The sequence below is a fragment of the Aquarana catesbeiana genome, linkage group LG13, assembly GCF_042186555.1.
Source record: "Aquarana catesbeiana isolate 2022-GZ linkage group LG13, ASM4218655v1, whole genome shotgun sequence".
Classification (NCBI taxonomy): Eukaryota; Metazoa; Chordata; class Amphibia; order Anura; family Ranidae; genus Aquarana; species Aquarana catesbeiana.
In genome coordinates, this window is record NC_133336.1 from 218,218,760 (window position 1) to 218,238,215 (window position 19,456).

The following is a 19,456-nucleotide window of genomic DNA, read 5'->3' on the forward strand; positions in this document are numbered from 1 at the left end:
GGGTCCCCCTCACTAATCCTGGGGGTAGTCTCTCTGTTCGGGGTCCCCCTCACTAATCCTGGGGGTAGTCACTGTGTCCAGGGTCCCCCTCACTAATCCTGGGGGTAGTCTCTCTGTTCGGGGTCCCCATCACTAATCCTGGGGGTAATCACTGTGTCCGGGGTCCCCCATCACTAATCCTGGGGGTAGTCACTGTGTCCGGGGTCCCCATCACTAATCCTGGGGGTAATCACTGTGTCCGGGGTCCCCCTCACTAATCCTGGGGGTAGTCACTGTGTCCGGGGTCCCCCTCACTAATCCTGGGGGTTGTCACTGTGTCCGGGGTCCCCCTCACTAATCCTGGGGGTAATCACTGTGTCCGGGGTCCCCCTCATTAATCCTGGGGGTTGTCACTGTGTCCGGGGTCCCCCTCACTAATCCTGGGGGTAATCACTGTGTCCGGAGTCCCCATCACTAATCCTGGGGGTAGTCACTGTGTCCGGGGTCCCCCTCACTAATCCTGGAGGTAGTCACTGTGTCCGGGGTCCCCCTCACTAATCCTGGGGTTAATCACTGTGTCCGGGGTCCCCTCACTAATCCTGGGGGTAATCACTATGTCCGGGGTCCCCCTCACTAATCCTGGGGATAATCACTGTGTCCGGGGTCCCCCTCACTAATCCTGGGGGTAGTCACTGTGTCCGGAGTCCCCCTCACTAATCCTGGAGGTAATCACTGTGTCCGGGGTCCCCATCACTAATCCTGGGGGTAGTCACAGTATCCGAGGTCCCCCTCACTAATCCTGGTTGCAGTCACTGTGTCTGGGGTCCCCCTCACTAATCCTGGGGGTAGTCACTGTGTCCGGGGTCCCCCTCACTAATCCTGGGGGTAGTCACTGTGTCCGGGGTCCCCATCACTAATCCTGGAGGTAGTCACTGTGTCCGGGGTCCCCCTCACTAATCCTGGGGGTAGTCACTGTGTCCGGGGTCCCCCTCACTAATCCTGGAGGTAGTCACTGTGTCCGGGGTCCCCTGCACTAATCCTGGGGGTTGTCACTGTGTCCGGGGTCCCCATCACTAATCCTGGGTGTAATCACTGTGTCCGGGGTCCCCCTCACTAATCCTGGGGGTAGTCACTGTGTCCGGGGTCCCCCTCACTAATCCTGGGGGTAATCACTGTGTCCGGGGTCCCCCTCACTAATCCTGAGGGTAATCACTGTGTCCGGGGTCCCCCTCACTAATCCTGGGGGTAATCACTGTGTCCGGGGTCCCCCTCACTCATCCTGGGGGTAATCACTGTGTCCGGGGTCCCCCTCACTAATCCTGGGGGGTAATCACTGTGTCCGGGGTTCCCCTCACTAATCCTCGGGTTAGTCACTGTGTCCTGGGTCCCCCCTCACTAATCCTGGGGGTAGTCACTGTGTCCGGGGTCCCCCTCACTAATCCTGGGGGTAGTCACTGTGTCCGGGGTCCCCCTCACTAATCCTGGGGGTTGTCACTGTGTCCGGGGGTCCCTTCCACTAATCCTGGGGGTAATCACTGTGTCTGGGGTCCCCCTCACTAATCCTGGGGGTAGTCACTGTGTCCGGGGTCCCCCTCACTAATCCTGGGGGTAGTCACTGTATCCGGGGTCCCCATCACTAATCCTGGGTGTAATCACTGTGTCCGGGGTCCCTCTCAGTAATCCTGGGGGTAATCACTGTGTCCGGGGTCCCCCTCACTAATCCTGGGGGTAGTCACTGTGTCCGGGGTCCCCTCACTAATCCTGGGGGTAGTCACTGTGTCTGGGGTCCCCCTCACTAATCCTGGGGGTAGTCACTGTGTCCGGGGTCCCCCTCACTAATCCTGGGGGTAATCACTGTGTCCGGGGTCCCCCTCACTAATCCTGGGGGTAGTCACTATGTCCGGGGTCCCCCTCACTAATCCTGGGGGTAATCACTGTATCCGGGGTCCCCCTCACTAATCCTGGGGGTAGTCACTGTGTCCGGGGTCCCCCTCACTAATCCTGGGGGTAGTCACTGTGTCCGGGGTCCCCCTCACTAATCCTGGGGGTTGTCACTGTGTCCGGGGTCCCCCTCACTAATCCTGGGGGTAATCACTGTGTCCGGGGTCCCCCTCACTAATCCTGGGGGTAGTCACTGTGTCCGGGGTCCCCATCACTAATCCTGGGGGTAATCACTGTGTCCGGGGTCCCCCTCACTAATCCTGGGGGTAATCACTGTGTCCAGGGTCCCCCTCACTAATCCTGGGGGTAATCACTGTGTCCGGGGTCCCCCTCACTAATCCTGGGGGTAATCACTGTGTCCGGGGTCCCCCTCACTAATCCTGGGGGTAGTCACTGTGTCCGGGGTCCCCATCACTAATCCTGGGGGTAATCACTGTGTCCGGGGTCCCCCTCACTAATCCTTGGGGTAGTCACTGTGTCCGGGGTCCCCCTCACTAATCCTGGGGGTAGTCACTGTGTCCGGGGTCCCCCTCACTAATCCTGGGGGTAATCACTGTATCCGGGGTCCCCCTCACTAATCCTGGGGGTAGTCACTGTGTCCGGCGTCCCCATCACTAATCCTGGGGGTAATCACTGTATCCGGGGTCCCCCTCACTAATCCTTGGGGTAGTCACTGTGTCCGGGGTCCCCCTCACTAATCCTGGGGGTAGTCACTGTGTCCGGGGTCCCCCTCACTAATCCTGGGGGTAATCACTGTGTCCGGGGTCCCCTCCACTAATCCTGGGGGTAGTCACTGTGTCCGGGGTCCCCCTCACTAATCCTGGGGGTAGTCTCTGTGTCCGGGGTCCCCCTTACTAATCCTGGGGGTAGTCACTGTGTCCGGGGTCCCCCTCACTAATCCTGGGGGTAGTCTCTGTGTTCGGGGTCCCCATCACTAATCCTGGGGGTAATCACTGTGTCCGGGGTCCCCCATCACTAATCCTGGGGGTAATCACTGTGTTCGGGGTCCCCCTCATTAATCCTGGGGGTTGTCACTGTGTCCGGGGTCCCCCTCACTAATCCTGGGGGTAGTCACTGTGTCCGGGGTTCCCATCACTAATCCTGGGGGTAATCACTGTGTCCGGGGTTCCCATCACTAATCCTGGGGGTAATCACTGTGTCCGGGGTCCCCCTCACTAATCCTGGGGGTAGTCACTGTGTCCGGGGTCCCCCTCACTAATCCTGGGGGTTGTCACTGTGTCCGGGGTCCCCCTCACTAATCCTGGGGGTAATCACTGTGTTCGGGGTCCCCCTCATTAATCCTGGGGGTTGTCACTGTGTCCGGGGTCCCCCTCACTAATCCTGGGGGTAGTCACTGTGTCCGGGGTCCCCCTCACTAATCCTGGGGGTAGTCACTGTGTCCGGGGTCCCCCTCACTAATCCTGGGGGTAATCACTGTGTCCGGGGTCCGCATCACTAATCCTGGGGGTAGTCACTGTGTCCGGGGTCCCCCTCACTAATCCTGGGGGTAATCACTGTGTCCGGGGTCCCCATCACTAATCCTGGGCGTGGTCACTGTGTCCGGGGTCCCTCTCACTAATCCTGGGGGTAATCACTGTGTCCGGGGTCCCCATCACTAATCCTGGGGGTAGTCACTGTGTCCGGGGTCCCCATCACTAATCCTAGGGGTAGTCACTGTATCTGGGGTCCCCCTCACTAATCCTGGGGGTAGTCACTGTGTCCGGGGTCCCCCTCACTAATCCTGGGGGTAGTCACTGTGTCCGGGGTCCCCCTCACTAATCCTGGGGGTAGTCACTGTATCTGGGGTCCCCCTCACTAATCCTGGGGGCAATCACTGTGTCCGGGGTCCCCCTCACTAATCCTGGGGGTAGTCACTGTGTCCGGGGTCCCCATCACTAATCCTAGGGGTAGTCACTGTATCTGGGGTCCCCCTCACTAATCCTGGGGGTAGTCACTGTGTCCGGGGTCCCCCTCACTAATCCTGGGGGTAGTGGGTCCCCCTCACTAATCCTGGGGGTAGTCACTGTGTCCGGGGTCCCCCTCACTAATCCTGAGGGTAATCACTGTGTCCGGGGTCCCCCTCACTAATCCTGGGGGTAATCACTGTGTCCGGGGTCCCCATCACTAATCCTGGGGGTAATCACTGTGTTCGGGGTCCCCCTCACTCATCCTGGGGGTAGTCACTGTGTCCGGGGTCCCCCTCACTAATCCTGGGGGTAATCACTGTGTCCGGGGTTCCCCTCACTAATCCTCGGGGTAGTCACTGTGTCCGGGGTCCCCCCTCACTAATCCTGGGGGTAGTCACTGTGTCCGGGGTCCCCCTCACTAATCCTGGGGGTAGTCACTGTGTCCGGGGTCCCCCTCACTAATCCTGGGGGTTGTCACTGTGTCCGGGGGTCCCTTCCACTAATCCTGGGGGTAATCACTGTGTCTGGGGTCCCCCTCACTAATCCTGGGGGTAGTCACTGTGTCCGGGGTCCCCCTCACTAATCCTGGGGGTAGTCACTGTGTCCGGGGTCCCCCTCACTAATCCTGGGGGTAGTCACTGTATCCAGGGTCCCCATCACTAATCCTGGGTGTAATCACTGTGTCCGGGGTCCCCCTCACTAATCCTGGGGGTAATCACTGTGTCCGGGGTCCCTCTCAGTAATCCTGGGGGTAATCACTGTGTCCGGGGTCCCCCTCACTAATCCTGGGGGTAGTCACTGTGTCTGGGGTCCCCCTCACATATCCTGGGGGTAGTCACTGTGTCCGGGGTCCCCCTCACTAATCCTGGGGGTAATCACTGTGTCCGGGGTCCCCCTCACTAATCCTGGGGGTAGTCACTATGTCCGGGGTCCCCCTCACTAATCCTGGGGGTAGTCACTGTGTCCGGGGTCCCCCTCACTAATCCTGGGGGTAATCACTGTGTCCGGGGTCCCCCTCATTAATCCTGGGGGTTGTCACTGTGTCCGGGGTCCCCCTCACTAATCCTGGGGGTAGTCACTGTGTCCGGGGTCCCCCTCACTAATCCTGGGGGTAGTCACTGTGTCCGGGGTCCCCCTCACTAATCCTGGGGGTAGTCACTGTGTCCGGGGTCCCCCTCACTAATCCTGGGGGTAATCACTGTGTCCGGGGTCCGCATCACTAATCCTGGGGGTAGTCACTGTGTCCGGGGTCCCCCTCACTAATCCTGGGGGTAATCACTGTGTCCGGGGTCCCCATCACTAATCCTGGGCGTGGTCACTGTGTCCGGGGTCCCTCTCACTAATCCTGGGGGTAATCACTGTGTCCGGGGTCCCCATCACTAATCCTGGGGGTAGTCACTGTGTCCGGGGTCCCCATCACTAATCCTAGGGGTAGTCACTGTATCTGGGGTCCCCCTCACTAATCCTGGGGGTAGTCACTGTGTCCGGGGTCCCCCTCACTAATCCTGGGGGTAGTCACTGTGTCCGGGGTCCCCCTCACTAATCCTGGGGGTAGTCACTGTATCTGGGGTCCCCCTCACTAATCCTGGGGGCAATCACTGTGTCCGGGGTCCCCCTCACTAATCCTGGGGGTAGTCACTGTGTCCGGGGTCCCCATCACTAATCCTAGGGGTAGTCACTGTATCTGGGGTCCCCCTCACTAATCCTGGGGGTAGTCACTGTGTCCGGGGTCCCCCTCACTAATCCTGGGGGTAGTGGGTCCCCCTCACTAATCCTGGGGGTAGTCACTGTGTCCGGGGTCCCCCTCACTAATCCTGAGGGTAATCACTGTGTCCGGGGTCCCCCTCACTAATCCTGGGGGTAATCACTGTGTCCGGGGTCCCCATCACTAATCCTGGGGGTAATCACTGTGTTCGGGGTCCCCCTCACTCATCCTGGGGGTAGTCACTGTGTCCGGGGTCCCCCTCACTAATCCTGGGGGTAATCACTGTGTCCGGGGTTCCCCTCACTAATCCTCGGGGTAGTCACTGTGTCCGGGGTCCCCCCTCACTAATCCTGGGGGTAGTCACTGTGTCCGGGGTCCCCCTCACTAATCCTGGGGGTAGTCACTGTGTCCGGGGTCCCCCTCACTAATCCTGGGGGTTGTCACTGTGTCCGGGGGTCCCTTCCACTAATCCTGGGGGTAATCACTGTGTCTGGGGTCCCCCTCACTAATCCTGGGGGTAGTCACTGTGTCCGGGGTCCCCCTCACTAATCCTGGGGGTAGTCACTGTGTCCGGGGTCCCCCTCACTAATCCTGGGGGTAGTCACTGTATCCAGGGTCCCCATCACTAATCCTGGGTGTAATCACTGTGTCCGGGGTCCCCCTCACTAATCCTGGGGGTAATCACTGTGTCCGGGGTCCCTCTCAGTAATCCTGGGGGTAATCACTGTGTCCGGGGTCCCCCTCACTAATCCTGGGGGTAGTCACTGTGTCTGGGGTCCCCCTCACATATCCTGGGGGTAGTCACTGTGTCCGGGGTCCCCCTCACTAATCCTGGGGGTAATCACTGTGTCCGGGGTCCCCCTCACTAATCCTGGGGGTAGTCACTATGTCCGGGGTCCCCCTCACTAATCCTGGGGGTAGTCACTGTGTCCGGGGTCCCCCTCACTAATCCTGGGGGTAATCACTGTGTCCGGGGTCCCCATCACTAATCCTGGGGGTAATCACTGTGTCCGGGGTCCCCCTCACTAATCCTGGGGGTAATCACTGTGTCCGGGGTCCCCCTCACTAATCCTGGGGGTAGTCACTGTGTCCGGGGTCCCCCTCACTAATCCTGGGGGTAGTGACTGTGTCCGGGGTCCCCCTCACTAATCCTGGGGGTTGTCACTGTGTCCGGGGTCCCCCTCACTAATCCTGGGGGTAATCACTGTGTCCGGGGTCCCCCTCACTAATCCTGGGGGTAGTCACTGTGTCCGGGGTCCCCCTCACTAATCCTGGGGGTCGTCACTGTGTCCGGGGTCCCCCTCACTAATCCTGGGGGTAATCACTGTGTCCGGGGTCCCCCTCACTAATCCTGGGGGTAGTCACTGTGTCCGGGGTCCCCCATCACTAATCCTGGGGGTAATCACTGTGTCCGGGGTCCCCCTCACTAATCCTGGGGGTAATCACTGTGTCCAGGGTCCCCCTCACTAATCCTGGGGGTAATCACTGTGTCCGGGGTCCCCCTCACTAATCCTGGGGGTAATCACTGTGTCCGGGGTCCCCCTCACTAATCCTGGGGGTAGTCACTGTGTTCGGGGTCCCCATCACTAATCCTGGGGGTAATCACTGTGTCCGGGGTCCCCCTCACTAATCCTTGGGGTAGTCACTGTGTCCGGGGTCCCCCTCACTAATCCTGGGGGTAGTCACTGTGTCCGGGGTCCCCCTCACTAATCCTGGGGGTAATCACTGTGTCCGGGGTCCCCTCCACTAATCCTGGGGGTAGTCACTGTGTCCGGGGTCCCCCTCACTAATCCTGGGGGTAGTCTCTGTGTTCGGGGTCCCCATCACTAATCCTGGGGGTAATCACTGTGTCCGGGGTCCCCCTCACTAATCCTGGGGTTAGTCACTGTGTCCGGGGTCCTCCTCACTAATCCTGGGGGTAGTCACTGTGTCCGGGGTCCCCCTCACTAATCCTGGGGGTAATCACTGTGTCCGGGGTCCCCATCACTAATCCTGGGGGTAGTCTCTGTGTTCGGGGTCCGCATCACTAATCCTGGGGGTAATCACTGTGTCCAGGGTCCGCATCACTAATCCTGGGGGTAGTCACTGTGTCCAGGGTCCCCCTCACTAATCCTGGGGGTAGTCTCTGTGTTCGGGGTCCCCATCACTAATCCTGGGGGTAATCACTGTGTCCGGGGTCCCCCATCACTAATCCTGGGGGTAGTCACTGTGTCCGGGGTCCCCATCACTAATCCTGGGGGTAATCACTGTGTCCGGGGTTCCCATCACTAATCCTGGGGGTAATCACTGTGTCCGGGGTCCCCCTCACTAATCCTGGGGGTAGTCACTGTGTCCGGGGTCCCCCTCACTAATCCTGGGGGTTGTTACTGTGTCCGGGGTCCCCCTCACTAATCCTGGGGGTAATCACTGTGTCCGGGGTCCCCCTCATTAATCCTGGGGGTTGTCACTGTGTCCGGGGTCCCCCTCACTAATCCTGGGGGTAGTCACTGTGTCCGGGGTCCCCCTCACTAATCCTGGGGGTAGTCACTGTGTCCGGGGTCCCCCTCACTAATCCTGGGGGTAGTCACTGTGTCCGGGGTCCCCCTCACTAATCCTGGGGGTAGTCACTGTGTCCGGGGTCCCCCTCACTAATCCTGGGGGTAGTCACTGTGTCCGGGGTCCCCATCACTAATCCTGGGGGTAGTCTCTGTGTCCGGGGTCCCCCTCACTAATCCTGGGGGTAGTCACTGTGTCCGGGGTCCCCCTCACTAATCCTGGGGGTAGTCACTGTGTCCGGGGTCCCCCTCACTAATCCTGGGGGTAGTCACTGTGTCCGGGGTCCCCCTCACTAATCCTGGGGGTAGTCACTGTGTCCGGGGTCCCCATCACTAATCCTGGGGGTGGTCACTGTGTCCGGGGTCCCCATCACTAATCCTGGGGGTGGTCACTGTGTCCGGGGTCCCCCTCACTAATCCTGGGGGTAATCACTGTGTCCGGGGTCCCCTCCTCTAATCCTGGGGGCAATCACTGTGTCCGGGGTCCCCCTCACTAATCCTGGGGGTAGTCACTGTGTCCGGGGTCCCCATCACTAATCCTGGGGGTAGTCACTGTATCTGGGGTCCCCCTCACTAATCCTGGGGGTAGACACTGTGTCCGGGGTCCCCCTCACTAATCCTGGGGGTAGTCACTGTATCTGGGGTCCCCCTCACTAATCCTGGGGGTAGTCACTGTGTCCGGGGTCCCCCTCACTAATCCTGGGGGTAGTCACTGTGTCCGGGATCCCCCTCACTAATCCTAGGGGTAGTCACTGTGTCCGGGGTCCCCATCACTAATCCTGGGGGTAGTCACTGTGTCCGGGGTCCCCCTCACTAATCCTGGGGGTAGTCACTGTGTCCGGGTCCCCCTCGCTAATCCAGGGGGTAGTCACTGTGTCCGGGGTCCCCATCACTAATCCTGGGGGTAATCACTGTATCCGGGGTCCCCCTCACTAATCCTGGGGGTAGTCACTGTATCCGGGGTCCCCATCACTAATCCTGGGTGTAATCACTGTGTCCGGGGTCCCCCTCACTAATCCTGAGGGTAGTCACTATGTCCGGGGTCCCCCTCACTAATCCTGGGGTAGTCACTGTATCCGGGGTCCCCATCACTAATCCTGGGTGTAATCACTTTGTCCGGGGTCCCCATCACTAATCCTGGAGGTAGTCACTGTGTCCGGGGTCCCCATCACTAATCCTGGGGGTAGTCACTGTGTCCGGGGTCCCCTCACTAATCCTGGGGGTAATCACTGTGTCCGGGGTCCCCCTTACTAATCCTGGGGGTAATCACTGTGTCCGGGGTCCCCCTCACTAATCCTGGGGGTAGTCACTGTGTCCGGGGTCCCCTCACTAATCCTGGGGGTAATCACTGTGTCCGGGGTCCCCCTTACTAATCCTGGGGGTAATCACTGTGTCCGGGGTCCCCCTCACTAATCCTGGGGGTAATCACTGTGTCCGGGGTCCCCTCACTAATCCTGGGGGTAATCACTGTGTCCGGGGTCCCCCTCACTAATCCTGGGGGTAGTCACTGTGTCCGGGGTCCCCTCACTAATCCTGGGGGTAATCACTGTGTCCGGGGTCCCCCTCACTAATCCTGGGGGTAGTCACTGTGTCCGGGGTCCCCTCACTAATCCTGGGGGTAATCACTGTGTCCGGGGTCCCCCTCACTAATCCTGGGGTAATCACTGTGTCCGGGGTCCCCCTCACTAATCCTGGGGGTAGTCACTGTGTCCGGGGTCCCCCTCACTAATCCTGGGGGTAATCACTGTGTCCGGGGTCCCCATCACTAATCCTGGGGGTAATCACTGTGTCCGGGGTCCCCCTCACTAATCCTGGGGGTAGTCACTGTGTCCGGGGTCCCCCTCACTAATCCTGGGGGTAATCACTGTGTCCGGGGTCCCCCTTACTAATCCTGGGGGTAATCACTGTGTCCGGGGTCCCCCTTACTAATCCTGGGGGTAATCACTGTGTCCGGGGTCCCCCTCACTAATCCTGGGGGTAATCACTGTGTCCGGGGTCCCCCTCACTAATCCTGGGGGTAGTCACTGTGTCCGGGGTCCCCCTCACTAATCCTGGGGGTAATCACTGTGTCCGGGGTCCCCCTCACTAATCCTGGGGGTAATCACTGTGTCCGGGGTCCCCCTCACTAATCCTGGGGGTAATCACTGTGTCCGGGGTCCCCCTCACTAATCCTGGGGGTAATCACTGTGTCCGGGGTCCCCCTCACTAATCCTGGGGGTAATCACTGTGTCCGGGGTCCCCCTCACTAATCCTGGGGGTAGTCACTGTGTCCGGGGTCCCCCTCACTAATCCTGGGGGTAGTCACTGTGTCCGGGGTCCCCTCACTAATCCTGGGGGTAATCACTGTGTCCGGGGTCCCTTCCACTAATCCTGGGGGTAATCACTGTGTCCGGGGTCCCCCTCACTAATCCTGGGGGTAGTCACTGTGTCCGGGGTCCCCCTCACTAATCCTGGGGGTAATCACTATGTCCGGGGTCCCCCTCACTAATCCTGGGGGTAATCACTGTATCCGGGGTCCCCCTCACTAATCCTGGGGGTAGTCACTGTGTCCGGGGTCCCCCTCACTAATCCTGGGGGTAGTCACTGTGTCCGGGGTCCCCCTCACTAATCCTGGGGGTTGTCACTGTGTCCGGGGTCCCCCTCACTAATCCTGGGGGTAGTCACTGTGTCCGGGGTCCCCCTCACTAATCCTGGGGGTAGTCACTGTGTCCGGGGTCCCCCTCACTAATCCTGGGGGTAATCACTGTGTCCGGGGGCCCCCTCACTAATCCTGGGGGTAATCACTGTGTCCGGGGGCCCCCTCACTAATCCTGGGGGTAATCACTGTGTCCGGGGGCCCCCTCACTAATCCTGGGGGTTGTCACTGTGTCCGGGGTCCCTTCCACTAATCCTGGGGGTAATCACTGTGTCCGGGGTCCCCCTCACTAATCCTGGGGGTAGTCACTGTGTCCGGGGTCCCCCTCACTAATCCTGGGGGTAATCACTGTGTCCGGGGTCCCCCTCACTAATCCTGGGGGTAGTCACTGTGTCCGGGGTCCCCCTCACTAATCCTGGGGGTAGTCACTGTGTCCGGGGTCCCCCTCACTAATCCTGGGGGTAGTCACTGTGTCCGGGGTCCCCCTCACTAATCCTGGGGGTAATCACTGTGTCCGGGGTCCCCCTCACTAATCCTGGGGGTAATCACTGTGTCCGGGGTCCGCATCACTAATCCTGGGGGTAATCACTGTGTCCGGGGTCCCCCTCACTAATCCTGGGGGTAATCACTGTGTCCGGGGTCCCCCTCACTAATCCTAGGGGTAGTCACTGTGTCCGGGGTCCCCATCACTAATCCTGGGGGTAATCACTGTGTCCGGGGTCCCCCTCACTAATCCTGGGGGTAATCACTGTGTCCAGGGTCCCCCTCACTAATCCTGGGGGTAGTCACTGTGTCCGGGGTCCCCCTCACTAATCCTGGAGGTAATCACTGTGTCCGGGGTCCCCTCACTAATCCTGGGGGTAGTCACTGTGTCCGGGGTCCCCCTCACTAATCCTGGGGGTAATCACTGTGTCCGGGGTCCCCCTCACTAATCCTGGGGGTAGTCACTGTGTCCGGGGTCCCCCTCACTAATCCTGGGGGTAATCACTGTGTCCGGGGTCCCCATCACTAATCCTGGGGGTAATCACTGTATCCGGGGTCCCCCTCACTAATCCTTGGGGTAGTCACTGTGTCCGGGGTCCCCCTCACTAATCCTGGGGGTAGTCACTGTGTCCGGGGTCCCCATCACTAATCCTGGGGGTAGTCACTGTGTCCGGGGTCCCCCTCACTAATCCTGGGGGTAATCACTGTGTCCGGGGTCCCCTCCACTAATCCTGGGGGTAGTCACTGTGTCCGGGGTCCCCCTCACTAATCCTGGGGGTAATCACTGTGTCCGGGGTCCCCTCCACTAATCCTGGGGGTAGTCACTGTGTCCGGGGTCCCCCTCACTAATCCTGGGGGTAGTCTCTGTGTTCGGGGTCCCCATCACTAATCCTGGGGGTAATCACTGTGTCCGGGGTCCGCATCACTAATCCTGGGGGTAATCACTGTGTCCGGGGTCCCCCTCACTAATCCTGGGGGTAGTCACTGTGTCCGGGGTCCCCCTCACTAATCCTGGGGGTAATCACTGTGTCCGGGGTCCCCCTCACTAATCCTGGGGGTAATCACTGTGTCCGGGGTCCCCCTCACTAATCCTGGGGGTAGTCACTGTGTCCGGGGTCCCCCTCACTAATCCTGGGGGTAGTCACTGTGTCCGGGGTCCCCATCACTAATCCTGGGGGCAGTCACTGTGTCCGGGGTCCCCATCACTAATCCTGGAGGTAGTCACTGTGTCCAGGGTCCCCCTCACTAATCCTGGGGGTAATCACTGTGTCCGGGGTCCCCATCACTAATCCTGGAGGTAATCACTGTGTCCGGGGTCCCCCTCACTAATCCTGGGGGTAATCACTGTGTCCGGGGTCCCCTCACTAATCCTGGGGGTAATCACTGTGTCCGGGGTCCCCTCACTAATCCTGGGGGTAGTCACTATATCCGGGGTCCCCCTCACTAATCCTGGAGGTAATCACTGTGTCCGGGGTCCCCTCACTAATCCTGGGGGTAATCACTGTGTCCGGGGTCCCCTCACTAATCCTGGGGGTAGTCACTATATCCGGGGTCCCCCTCACTAATCCTGGGGGTAGTCACTGTGTCCGGGGTCCCCATCGCTAATCCTGGGGGTAGTCACTGTGTCCGGGGTCCCCATCACTAATCCTGGGGGTAATCACTGTGTCCGGGGTCCCCATCACTAATCCTGGGGGTAATCACTGTGTCCGGGGTCCCCCTCACTAATCCTGGGGGTAATCACTGTGTCCGGGGTCCCCATCACTAATCCTGGGGGTAATCACTGTGTCCGGGGTCCCCATCACTAATCCTGGGGGTAATCACTGTGTCCGGGGTCCCCATCACTAATCCTGGGGGTAGTCACTGTGTCCGGGGTCCCCATCGCTAATCCTGGGGGTTGTCACTGTGTCCGGGGTCCCCCTCACTAATCCTGGGGGTAATCACTGTGTCCGGGGTCCCCATCACTAATCCTGGGGGTAATCACTGTGTCCGGGGTCCCCCTCACTAATCCTGGGGGTAATCACTGTGTCCGGGGTCCCCATCACTAATCCTGGGGTAATCACTGTGTCCGGGGTCCTCCTCACTAATCCTAGGGGTAGTCACTGTGTCCGGGGTCCCCCTCACTAATCCTGGGGTAGTCACTGTGTCCGGGGTCCCCCTCACTAATCCTGGGGGTAGTCACTGTGTCCGGGGTCCCCATCACTAATCCTGGGGGTAATCACAGTGTCCGGGGTCCCCCTCACTAATCCTGGGGGTAATCACTGTGTCCGGGGTCCCCATCACTAATCCTGGGGGTAATCACTGTGTCCAGGGTCCCCCTCACTAATCCTGGGGGTAATCACTGTGTCCGGGGTCCCCTCCACTAATCCTGGGGGTAGTCACTGTGTCCGGGGTCCCCTCCACTAATCCTGGGGGTAGTCACTGTGTCCGGGGTCCCCCTCACTAATCCTGGGGGTAATCACTGTGTCCGGGGTCCCCCTCACTAATCCTGGGGGTAGTCACTGTGTCCGGGGTCCCCCTCACTAATCCTGGGGGTAGTCACTGTGTCCGGGGTCCCCTCCACTAATCCTGGGGGTAGTCACTGTGTCCGGGGTCCCCTCCACTAATCCTGGGGGTAATCACTGTGTCCGGGGTCCCCCTCACTAATCCTGGGGGTAATCACTGTGTCCGGGGTCCCCTCCACTAATCCTGGGGGTAATCACTGTGTCCGGGGTCCCCATCACTAATCCTGGGGGGTAATCACTGTGTCCGGGGTCCCCTCCACTAATCCTGGGGGTAGTCACTGTGTCCGGGGTCCCCTCCACTAATCCTGGGGGTAATCACTGTGTCCGGGGTCCCCCTCACTAATCCTGGGGGTAATCACTGTGTCCGGGGTCCCCTCCACTAATCCTGGGGGTAGTCACTGTGTCCGGGGTCCCCTCCACTAATCCTGGGGGTAGTCACTGTGTCCGGGGTCCCCCTCACTAATCCTGGGGGTAATCACTGTGTCCGGGGTCCCCTCCACTAATCCTGGGGGTAATCACTGTGTCCGGGGTCCCCTCCACTAATCCTGGGGGTAGTCACTGTGTCCGGGGTCCCCCTCACTAATCCTGGGGGTAGTCTCTGTGTTCGGGGCCCCCTCACTAATCCTGGGGGTAGTCACTGTGTCCGGGGTCCCCCTCACTAATCCTGGGGGTAGTCACTATGTCCGGGGTCCCCATCACTAATCCTGGGGGTAATCACTGTGTCCGGGGTCCCCATCACTAATCCTGGGGGTAGTCACGGGGTCCCCCTCACTAATCCTGGGGGTAATCACTGTATCCGGGGTCCCCATCACTAATCCTGGGGGGTAATCACTGTGTCCGGGGTCCCCTCACTAATCCTGGGGGTAGTCACTGTGTCCGGGGTCCCCTCACTAATCCTGGGGGTAGTCACTATATCCGGGGTCCCCCTCACTAATCCTGGGGGTAGTCACTGTGTCCGGGGTCCCCCTCACTAATCCTGGGGGTAGTCACTGTGTCCGGGGTCCCCTCCACTAATCCTGGGGGTAGTCACTGTGTCCGGGGTCCCCTCCACTAATCCTGGGGGTAATCACTGTGTCCGGGGTCCCCCTCACTAATCCTGGGGGTAATCACTGTGTCCGGGGTCCCCATCACTAATCCTGGGGGTATTCACTGTGTCCGGGGTCCCCCTCACTAATCCTGAGGGTAATCACTGTTTCCGGGGTCCCCATCACTAATCCTGGGGGTAGTCACTGTGTCCGGGGTCCCCATCACTAATCCTGGAGGTAATCACTGTGTCCGGGGTCCCCCTCACTAATCCTGGGGGTATTCACTGTGTCCGGGGTCCCCCTCACTAATCCTGGGGGTAGTCACTGTGTCCGGGGTCCCCCTCACTAATCCTGGGGGTAGTCACTGTGTCCGGGGTCCCCCTCACTAATCCTGGGGGTAGTCACTGTTTCCGGGGTCCCCATCACTAATCCTGAGGGTAATCACTGTGTCCGGGGTCCCCCTCACTAATCCTGAGGGTAATCACTGTTTCCGGGTCCCCATCACTAATCCTGAGGGTAATCACTGTGTCCGGGGTCCCCATCACTAATCCTGAGGGTAATCACTGTGTCCGGGGTCCCCATCACTAATCCTGGGGGTAATCACTGTTTCCGGGGTCCCCATCACTAATCCTGAGGGTAATCACTGTGTCCGGGGTCCCCTCACTAATCCTGGGGGTAGTCACTATGTCCGGGGTCCCCATCACTAATCCTGGAGGTAATCACTGTGTCCGGGGTCCCCATCACTAATCCTGGGGGTAATCACTGTGTCCGGGGTCCCCCTCACTAATCCTGGGGGTAATCACTGTGTCCGGGGTTCCCCCTCACTAATCCTGGGGTAATCACTGTGTCCGGGGTCCCCATCACTAATCCTGGGGGTAATCACTGTGTCCGGGGTCCCCCTCACTAATCCTGGGGGTAATCACTGTGTCCGGGGTCCCCCTCACTAATCCTGGGGTAGTCACTGTGTCCCGGGGTCCCCCTCACTAATCCTGGGGGTAATCACTGTGTCCGGGGTCCCCCTCACTAATCCTGGGGGTAATCACTGTGTCCGGGGTCCCCATCACTAATCCTGGGGGTAATCACTGTCCGGGGTCCCCCCTCACTAATCCTGGGGGTAGTCACTGTGTCCGGGTCCCCATCACTAATCCTGGGGGTAGTCACTGTGTCCGGGGGTCCCCCTCACTAATCCTGGGGGGTAATCACTGTGTCCGGGGTCCCCCTCACTATCCTGGGGGTAGTCACTGTGTCCGGGGTCCCCCCTCACTAATCCTGGGGGTAATCACTGTGTCCGGGGTCCCCATCACTAATCCTGGGGGTAATCACTGTGTCCGGGGTCCCCCTCACTAATCCTGGGGGTAGTCACTATGTCCGGGGTCCCCTCACTAATCCTGGGGGTAATCACTGTGTCCGGGGTCCCCCCTCACTAATCCTGGGGGTAGTCACTGTGTCCGGGGTCCCCCTCACTAATCCTGGGGGTAGTCACTGTGTCCGGGGTCCCCCCTCACTAATCCTGGGGGTAATCACTGTGTCCGGGGTCCCCCTCACTAATCCTGGGGGTTGTCACTGTGTCCGGGGTCCCCCTCACTAATCCTGGGGGTAATCACTGTGTCCGGGGTCCCCCTCACGAATCCTGGGGGTAATCACTGTGTCCGGGGTCCCCCTCACTAATCCTGGGGGTAATCACTGTGTCCGGGGTCCCCCTCACTAATCCTGGGGGTAATCACTGTGTCCGGGGTCCCCCTCACTAATCCTGGGGGTAGTCACTGTGTCCGGGGTCCCCCTCACTAATCCTGGGGGTAGTCACTGTGTCCGGGGTCCCCTCCACTAATCCTGGGGGTAGTCACTGTGTCCGGGGTCCCCCTCACTAATCCTGGGGGTAGTCACTGTGTCCGGGGTCCCCCTCACTAATCCTGGAGGTAGTCACTGTGTCCGGGTCCCCATCACTAATCCTGGGGGTAATCACTGTGTGCAGGGTCCCCCTCACTAATCCTGGAGGTAGTCACTGTGTCCCGGGGTCCCCCTCACTAATCCTGGGGGGTAATCACAGTGTCCGGGGTCCCCCATCACTAATCCTGGGGGTAGTCACTGTGTCCGGGGTCCCCCTCACTAATCCTGAGGGTAGTCACTGTGTCCGGGGTCCCCTCCACTAATCCTGGGGGTAGTCACTGTGTCCGGGGTCCCCATCACTAATCCTGAGGGTAGTCACTGTGTCCGGGGTCCCCCTCACTAATCCTGGGGGGTAATCACTGTGTCCGGGGTCCCCATCACTAATCCTGGGGGTAATCACTGTGTGCAGGGTCCCCCTCACTAATCCTGGAGGTAGTCACTGTGTCCGGGGTCCCCCTCACTAATCCTGGGGGTAATCACAGTGTCCGGGGTCCCCATCACTAATCCTGGGGGTAGTCACTGTGTCCGGGGTCCCCATCACTAATCCTGGGGGTAGTCACTGTGTCCGGGGTCCCCCTCACTAATCCTGGGGGGTAATCACTGTGTCCGGGGTCCCCATCACTAATCCTGGGGGTAATCACTGTGTCCGGGGTCCCCCTCACTAATCCTGGGGGTAGTCACTGTGTCCGGGGTCCCCCTCACTAATCCTGGGGGTAGTCACTGTGTCCGGGGTCCCCCTCACTAATCCTGGGGGTAGTCACTGTGTCCGGGGTCCCCCCTCACTAATCCTGGGGGTAGTCACTGTGTGCAGGGTCCCCCTCACTAATCCTGGAGGTAGTCACTGTGTCCGGGGTCCCCCTCACTAATCCTGGGGGGTAATCACAGTGTCCGGGGTCCCCATCACTAATCCTGGGGGTAGTCACTGTGTCCGGGTCCCCCTCACTAATCCTGGGGGGTAATCACAGTGTCCGGGGTCCCCATCACTAATCCTGGGGGTAGTCACTGTGTCCGGGGTCCCCCTCACTAATCCTGGGGGTAATCACTGTGTCCGGGGTCCCTTCCACTAATCCTGGGGGTAATCACTGTGTCCGGGGTCCCCTCACTATCCTGGGGGTAGTCACTGTGTCCGGGGTCCCCCTCACTAATCCTGGGGGTAGTCACTGTGTCCGGGGTCCCCCTCACTAATCCTGGGGGTAGTCACTGTGTCCGGGGTCCCCCTCACTAATCCTGGGGGTAGTCACTGTGTCCGGGGTCCCCCTCACTAATCCTGGGGGTAGTCACTGTGTCCGGGGGTCCCCCTCACTAATCCTGGGGGTAGTCACTGTGTCCGGGGTCCCCCTCACTAATCCTGGGGGTAGTCACTGTGTCCGGGGTCCCCCTCACTAATCCTGGGGGTAATCACTGTGTCCGGGGTCCCCCTCACTAATCCTGGGGGTAGTCACTGTGTCCGGGGTCCCCCCTCACTAATCCTGGGGGTAATCACAGTGTCCGGGGTCCCCATCACTAATCCTGGGGGTAATCACTGTGTCCGGGGTCCCCCTCACTAATCCTGGGGGTAGTCACTATGTCCGGGGTCCCCCTCACTAATCCTGGGGGTAATCACAGTGTCCGGGGTCCCCCCTCACTAATCCTGGGGGGTAATCACAGTGTCCGGGGTCCCCATCACTAATCCTGGGGGTAGTCACTGTGTCCGGGGTCCCCATCACTAATCCTGGGGGTAGTCACTGTGTCCGGGGTCCCCATCACTAATCCTGGGGGTAATCACTGTGTCCGGGGTCCCCCTCACTAATCCTGGGGGTAATCACAGTGTCCGGGGTCCCCATCACTAATCCTGGGGGTAATCACTGTGTCCGGGGTCCCCCTCACTAATCCTGGGGGTAATCACAGTGTCCGGGGTCCCCATCACTAATCCTGGGGGTAATCACTGTGTCCGGGGTCCCCCTCACTAATCCTGGGGGTAATCACTGTGTCCGGGGTCCTCCTCACTAATCCTGGGGGTAGTCACTGTGTCCCGGGGTCCCCCTCACTAATCCTGGGGGTAATCACTGTGTCCGGGGTCCCCCTCACTAATCCTGGGGGTAATCACTGTGTCCGGGGTCCCCCTCACTAATCCTGGGGGTAGTCATTGTATCGCTGGGCTAAGCACCCCAAACTCTGTACATTTTGCTGACCCCAAATTTTCATCCCCCTGAACTGTTTCACACCCCCCACAGACCCCGACTAGAATCCCCCCTCACTACACACCGGGGATTACAGACACCCCACAATCCCTGAGCCCCCCCATAGACTGTATGCACCCCAAGAACCCTGAACCATAAGACCCCACAGTAGATATCCTACACCCCCCCAGATATAGAACAATACAAATCTTAATGTACCCCCCAAATACTACAGACCCCCCATCCCCCTCCATCCCCCGCTCCTACCTTATTCTGTGGGGGAAGGGGGTCGCCTCGTCCATCTTCCTCCGTAGCTCTGGATCTGCGTTCATCCGATTCTCATTCTTCTCTCTGGCAGCCGGTAAAGCGGGAGGGATGGAGGAGAACCGCCAGAGAGCAACCAATACGCAGCGCAGGTGGGAGTCCCTACCAAGAGTGACAGCGGGGGGGGGACCGAGACACTGCGCCCGTCATCACCGCCATCTGCAGGATACACATCACACCTATGTATACATTATATATACTATATACACACACATCACACCTATATACAGATTATATATACTATATACACACATCACACCTATATACACATTCTATATACTATATACTCACATCACACAGATATATACATTCTATATACTATATACTCACATCACACCTATGTATACATTATATATACTATATACACACATCACAC

The 19,456-nt window shown here is 59.6% G+C and overlaps 1 protein-coding gene across 1 annotated transcript in view; it reads right to left on the reverse strand.

The window, feature by feature from the left end:
• KCNJ9 (potassium inwardly rectifying channel subfamily J member 9) overlaps positions 1 to 19,242 on the reverse strand; it is a 33,245-nt gene extending 14,003 nt beyond the window's left edge. Inside the window, exon 1 of the mRNA XM_073608834.1 lies at positions 19,024 to 19,242. The gene's annotated coding sequence lies outside the window, so the exon portion shown is untranslated. The remainder of the gene's footprint in view (positions 1 to 19,023) is intronic.
• Positions 19,243 to 19,456: the final 214 nt, after the last annotated feature.